Raw genomic sequence first — 6179 nt, forward strand, 5'->3', positions numbered from 1 at the left:
TGTACAGTTAAAGCAGACAGTCTTCCAGATTGATGAGTGCTCTTTCAAACCAGCAGGCAGCTCCCCAGGAGGTTGGCTGAAGACCAAGCAAACTGTGTGAGCCATTGGGAGGGCTGCTTTGAGAGGAAAGCAGGCTACAGCATTGGGAGAAGGAGAATTAAACAAAGCAAGGAGGTTCTAAAATGGCCCATAATCAGAATCTGATTTAGCCACCAACATAACATTGCTTCCGAGGTAAACTTTCTCTGTGCTTGTGGAGTTCAGAGTTCAGTAATAATAATGAAAAAATAAACTTGTGAATTAAAATGCTAGTCTGGAGGCATAAAGTTCTGTGTCTTGATGAGGCTTGGGAAGACATAAAGCAGGAGATATTTGGGGTATGTTTGGTAGAATTAACAGGCATTTTTATTTGTAAAAAATTGTAAATTTGTAAAAAATTAATTTGTAAAAAATTTGTAAAAAAAAATTGAATCAACATCATTCAAAATGTGTTTCACTAAATTAGGGTCTCATGGTGTGGCAGACATTGCTGATTGGTTCATTAGTTTGTACTTCAAAATCCCTAACCTAGTCCTATAGGACAAAGAATAAAAAGGTAAAATGTATACTCCCCAGGCTCCCTCTAGGAAATGATCTAAGTTTTGTCATACCTATGCACTGGTGAGAAAAGTGGACATGATCAATGAGGGGAAACCATGTCTTCTAGAAATATGATGGTGGAGGTTCTACACTCCACCTCCTACAAACACAGATTCAGAGTGCCAGGTAGTAGTGGTACCAGTGTGGCCAACAGTAGCATTTAGTGGTATATTTGGTATCTCCTGGATGCATTATTCCTGGCTCTGTACTATACGCTCTTGGCTTCTGGCCTTCCTGGAAATTTTGTAACCCATCTAAAAAATATCTTTCTGTTTATTCTATATAAGTGAATTCTGTGGTCTGTAACCCAGAACTCTGAAGAATGTCTAAAAGTCATTTTGTGATATTATATGATCATATACATCTAGAGAGTTACAGTAAAAAATATCTTTCTGGAAGTATTTCTTAGAACTGATAAAGCAGTAGTTTTTAAGCTGAATCATTTTTTCCAGGTACCACCCACTTTTGAGACTTTGATTAGAATTAGATACACAGGAATATTTAAGAGAGTTTCAAATAACCATTGATTTAAGCAATACATATTTCCAGTCAGGTTAGTAAGAAGAAGTAATGATATAATTTATTTTTCAACAGCTTTATAATAAAGGGTCAGCAATTAGTATTGACTGTTAGTGTAGTTTCAATATCCTGCAATTTTTTAATAACTTTTAAATTTTATTGGCACTTACTGATTGTTTACATACACCATTATTTCAAAAGATGTAAATTCGTGGCATATTATTTTTTCTTAATCTTTTCAAAATCCATAAAATGTCAATCTGGGATAATTATAGATAGTGCAAATAACAAATCACTTTAAGTGACAGAAGGTTTATAGCTTCTGGAATTGAGTTGTGTCATAAGTTTAACCTGCTGAAGTATTTTCTGCTCCCAGAGAATCTGCTTTGAGCCTGAAGCTGATCTTCCCTTCCTGTCTGAGAGGCAGTTAATGGAAGAGTTAACTAGTCTAATTACTTGCAAACATAATTGTCCATAATTTGAAGAAAGCAAATATCATACTCTCTGAAGCTTATAGGAAAGAGAGGAAAAGTTCTTATTAACCAGTAGAACTGAAGGAGGTGAGCTTCCTTTGCTACCTCTCTTTCAAGGAAGCTTCAGACACTTCGAACTGAGGGAAAACAAAGGTGTTAGAATGGTAGAAAAATAATTGCAGCATGACGCTAGGAACTACTGTAAGTGGTGACCAGCTAAGAGAATTGGTCAAGCTCAGAAAGTTCAACAAGGCATACATGTTTGGATCAGCTTATAAACTATCTGCATTACCATCCAAGTTACTACTGAGGTCCAGCAGGCTGTATGCTCTCAGTGTCTGTGATCTCTGGAATCTCATAATAAATCCTCCTGCTTTGCTTAAAGTAGTTCAAGTGTGTTTATTTCAGTTGAAACCAGAGTGCTAATAAAAAACTAGAGTAACCAATTCATATATAACCCCTGAAGAAATATATATTCTCTTTTTTAAGCATTACATTTCCAGCTTTGAGAGAGAGGAGAAATGGTGAAAGGGTTCATTTGCCCTAAGATAAAAAATTCAGCTTCTCCAGAAAATCTGTTTGATTATTTTAGGGCTACATTGCCAGTGGGTGCTCTGAGCAGCTAGAGACACAAGTCTTTTAAGTAGCATAGGGTGCATCTCCACAACGGTCCATTAGACTATGGAAAATAACTTCTCAGAATTAATTAAACATACTCTAAAAACCTTACATGCATTTCTGCAAAATCTCATGCCTTGAACAAAATAATTCAGTAATTTGTCTCTAACATCAGCTGCTATCCATTAATTCAGTTCAATCATTTTAAGTGTGACTGTGTATGTGGACTGCTGTGTGATCTGGTTAAGGAAACAAAACCAAACAGTTAACTTACTTGGGAAATTTGTAATTTTTGAGTCTATGTTTCTATCCTAAAATAAATCAATGCATACTTTCTTACTTCATTCCCTTACCTTCCTTGAATAAATCATATTTTGGAATCATAACCCTTGAATTTCGGGCAATGCTACCCAGGCAAGTAAAAAGCACATGCGTGGTTGAGTGATCCAGGGAAAGCCAATTTCTTTTCTAAATTTAAGAGACATCTTAAAACAAAAGCAAAGCAATGCATGACTGTAAAGGAACCAGAAACAGACTCTTCAAGCTATTTTTATCTCTAACAGCTATGACTTCATAACTCCAAGAGATAAATGTAAAAAAAAAAAAAAAAAGTAACAGAAAACCTTCATGTGAATGAAGAGAAAGGTGTCTAACTGAAAATTAATATTTATAAAATATTTTTTCTATTGCTGCCTCTACAATTTTGTCTGTACTAAAAATATTTTTTGAATGAGAAATTCAAATTGATAGGTTTTCTTTATATATACTAGTGATTTTTTTGTTTTGTTTTGTTTTCTCTTTTGATTCTTTGCAAATGGATCTAATCTAGTTGACTTCTCTAATAGGTAGATTAAATGATAATAAAATGATAGGTGCTCCAGCACTGTAACTAGTGGGTAGTTTTTAGAAGTAGAACTTTGGGGTTGACCTGATTTCATTTCCAAAAGCTGTGCAATATTTGGCAACTAACTGGTTTCTTATTGATAGTGTAAGAATGCTATTAACAATTCATGTAAAAATGCAAGGAGTTTTAACCATTTTTAATTATGTTAGTTCATTTACTCACTCAGCAAGTATTTGCTGATTGAGCCCTATGTGCCAGGTAATATTTTAGGCTTTAAGGATGCTTCAGTGAGCAAGACAAGATCTGTTCCCTCAGAAAGCTTACTTACTACTGAGAGAGACAAATGTTATATATGAATAAATAAATATATGCTATAATGGTTGGAAGTGACCTTTTACATCAAGAAAGACATTCATTTAAGTAAAGCTCCTTACATAAACGCCATATAATATTAACAGGAAGTGCTGGCCAGGAGGAATTACCAGGCTTAGATGATGGAATAGAATGATCCTTATAGTCTTCACTCATGATCTTGCCCCATTAACAAACTAGATGCAGAAAAATAAACAAAAAGTCTTGAAGACAACAGTGGAAGTCAAACTACTTGGTGTTTCAAATGTTGTCAATTTTGAAACCTTTGTCAAAACAAGCACTCTGAGCAACTGATATATTGGACCTATAAAGGAGAAATTGTTAATTTTTCATTTGGCAGATTTTTTGAAGTAGGTTGAGAAAAAAATATAATTTGCCAATATTTCTAAAACTGAGCACTCTTTTTTCCTTGGAAATTATCAAAATAGTATTGACAAAAGCAACAAAAATTATTATGAATATTTATAAATAATAAAAGTAGTTGTGATAAAAATAGCTAACATTTATTGAAAGCTTACTACGTGTCACATTGTTGCTAAGCATAATCTCAATGAATTCTTAAAACACTATCGGTTGTACATCATTACTATCTTCAATTTAAAGATGAGCAAATCAAGACTTACAGAAGTTCAATATTCTCCCCAGGACACATAGTTGGTAGAGGTGAATGTCAAATACTGTTCAGTTTATTTTAGACTCTAAGGTGCTTTGCCAAAGCCTTCTGATCTTACTGGAGGTTTTTCTTCATTACTCATTCTAACATTTATTTAGAATCTCAGCGTATTAAGCACCTTAAATATAGTGCCTTTCATAATTATGTAAAAAATATATGATGATATATATTAGTCAAGCTATTGGTAGATGACAAGACATTCCAAAAGTCAGTGGCAAACAATTTTAAGAGCTTATTTTCTTGCTCATAGGTTTGCCAGTCAGGCTGAGAGTCAGCTGATATACTTTGGGTTCAGTTTGGGTTGGCTCCAAGGCATGAGTCATCTAGATATGCTTTATATGACTTTCCTTTTCTTTGTACAATTTGGCTACCTTGAGTATGTGTTTCTCATGATTGTGACAGAAACACAGGAGAGCTAGCCTTTGTTCTCATCAGGTCTAATAAAATTCCTTCGGCCAAAGTAAGTTACATGGCCAAGTCCAATATCACAGGAGCGAGGAAATATATCTGCCCTTAGTGAGAGCAATTATGAAGGCAAAGGACATGGATACAAGAAAGATAAAGATTTGGTGACAATGATGCAATCTATCACAGATAGCTATAGTATTACAGATGAGGAACTAGAGATTGATGTGTCTTATGGAACTTGATTTTAGTAAGTTTGCTCTTAACTGAAGCAGCAAGCTTTTTCTGCCTATTCTCAAAGAAGAAGAGCTTTCCAGTATTAAAAGCTGTTAAGTAACAAAGAAAGAACTTGAAAGAGCTTATCGTATATGCCTCTAAATTTTATCCATGTCCTTTGCAATAGCTAATCTTGTTCCTATCCACAGTACATGGTCAATAAACGTATAATGATCATGAAATAGCCATCAAGGGCTCCAATTAAACCAGAAGCAAATGCACAGAAATGATAGTGTTGAATGGGATGTTTCTGTGGGCTTCTTTTCTATACTAATGGAGTTTATATAAAAGGAATTTTAATAAGTAATGCAGAAGTAGAGTTGGCCTTGGAACAAAAAAATCCATAGTTTTAAGGGATTTAAGGATAGATAATTAAAATGAAATGCTAGCATTCCTTAAGTAGAATTGTTATAATAAGCAACTTAAAGCAAACCTGTTTTTCTTCTTTGTTTTTACTAAAAAAATACAAAACAAACAAACCAAAGACAAGATAAATCATGATTATAGACTTGAGATTCTCAAATAGGGGCAAACTTGGATCTTGATTTCTCATTCTTCTAGAAATGTAAATCTGAGGCTTATTCCAGACGGTGTTAGCTTGATGTGCTCTCAATTCAATAAGTTTCATTACAATTGATGCCAAGAAAACCAGTGTTGCAGGAAAGATACAATTATTCTACAACTAAAAGAGATCTTTTGGGTTCATCGCACTTCAAACACATAGATATTAGTGACAATATATAGGGATGTTAACTCTTAAAAAGTGGGTGAGAAGCCAGTATAGATGCCATCTGAAGAATGAGTCAATAACCACAACAATAAAAGTTAACGTTTATCAAGTGCTTACTATGAAACAGTTAATACTGCACTACTCAAATCTGCATGATTACATTTATTTCTAGTAAGAACCATTTATTCTTTTATACATTAAATAAATACATCATAATCATCTATTCTTTCCCAGAATCTGTGCTAACTGCTGACAATACAGTGGCGAACAAATGCAAGCATAATCCTTGTCCTTATAGAGCTTATGGTCTAACCAAATAATCACAGAAATAATTATAAGACTGTAACTGTATTAAGTGCTATACAAATGAAGTTAGTGGGTAATGATACCTGGCTAAAGAGGTCAGGAAATGCTCCCTGAGAAAGTAACTGGAATTGAAATCTGAAGTACAAAGATAATTTAATTATGGGGAAGAAGAACATTTGGTCGGGGAAAGCTACATGTGTGCAAAGACTCAACAGAGAAGTCGAGGAGCTGTGACCTCTAGAGTGGAGTTTGAAGAAAGGCAGAGAAGAATGAAGCTAGAGAAGAAATGGGTGTCAGACCATGCAAGTCCTGGTTGGTAGATAA

The sequence above is a fragment of the Piliocolobus tephrosceles genome, chromosome 1, assembly GCF_002776525.5.
Source record: "Piliocolobus tephrosceles isolate RC106 chromosome 1, ASM277652v3, whole genome shotgun sequence".
In the NCBI taxonomy this organism is placed as follows: domain Eukaryota; kingdom Metazoa; phylum Chordata; class Mammalia; order Primates; family Cercopithecidae; genus Piliocolobus; species Piliocolobus tephrosceles.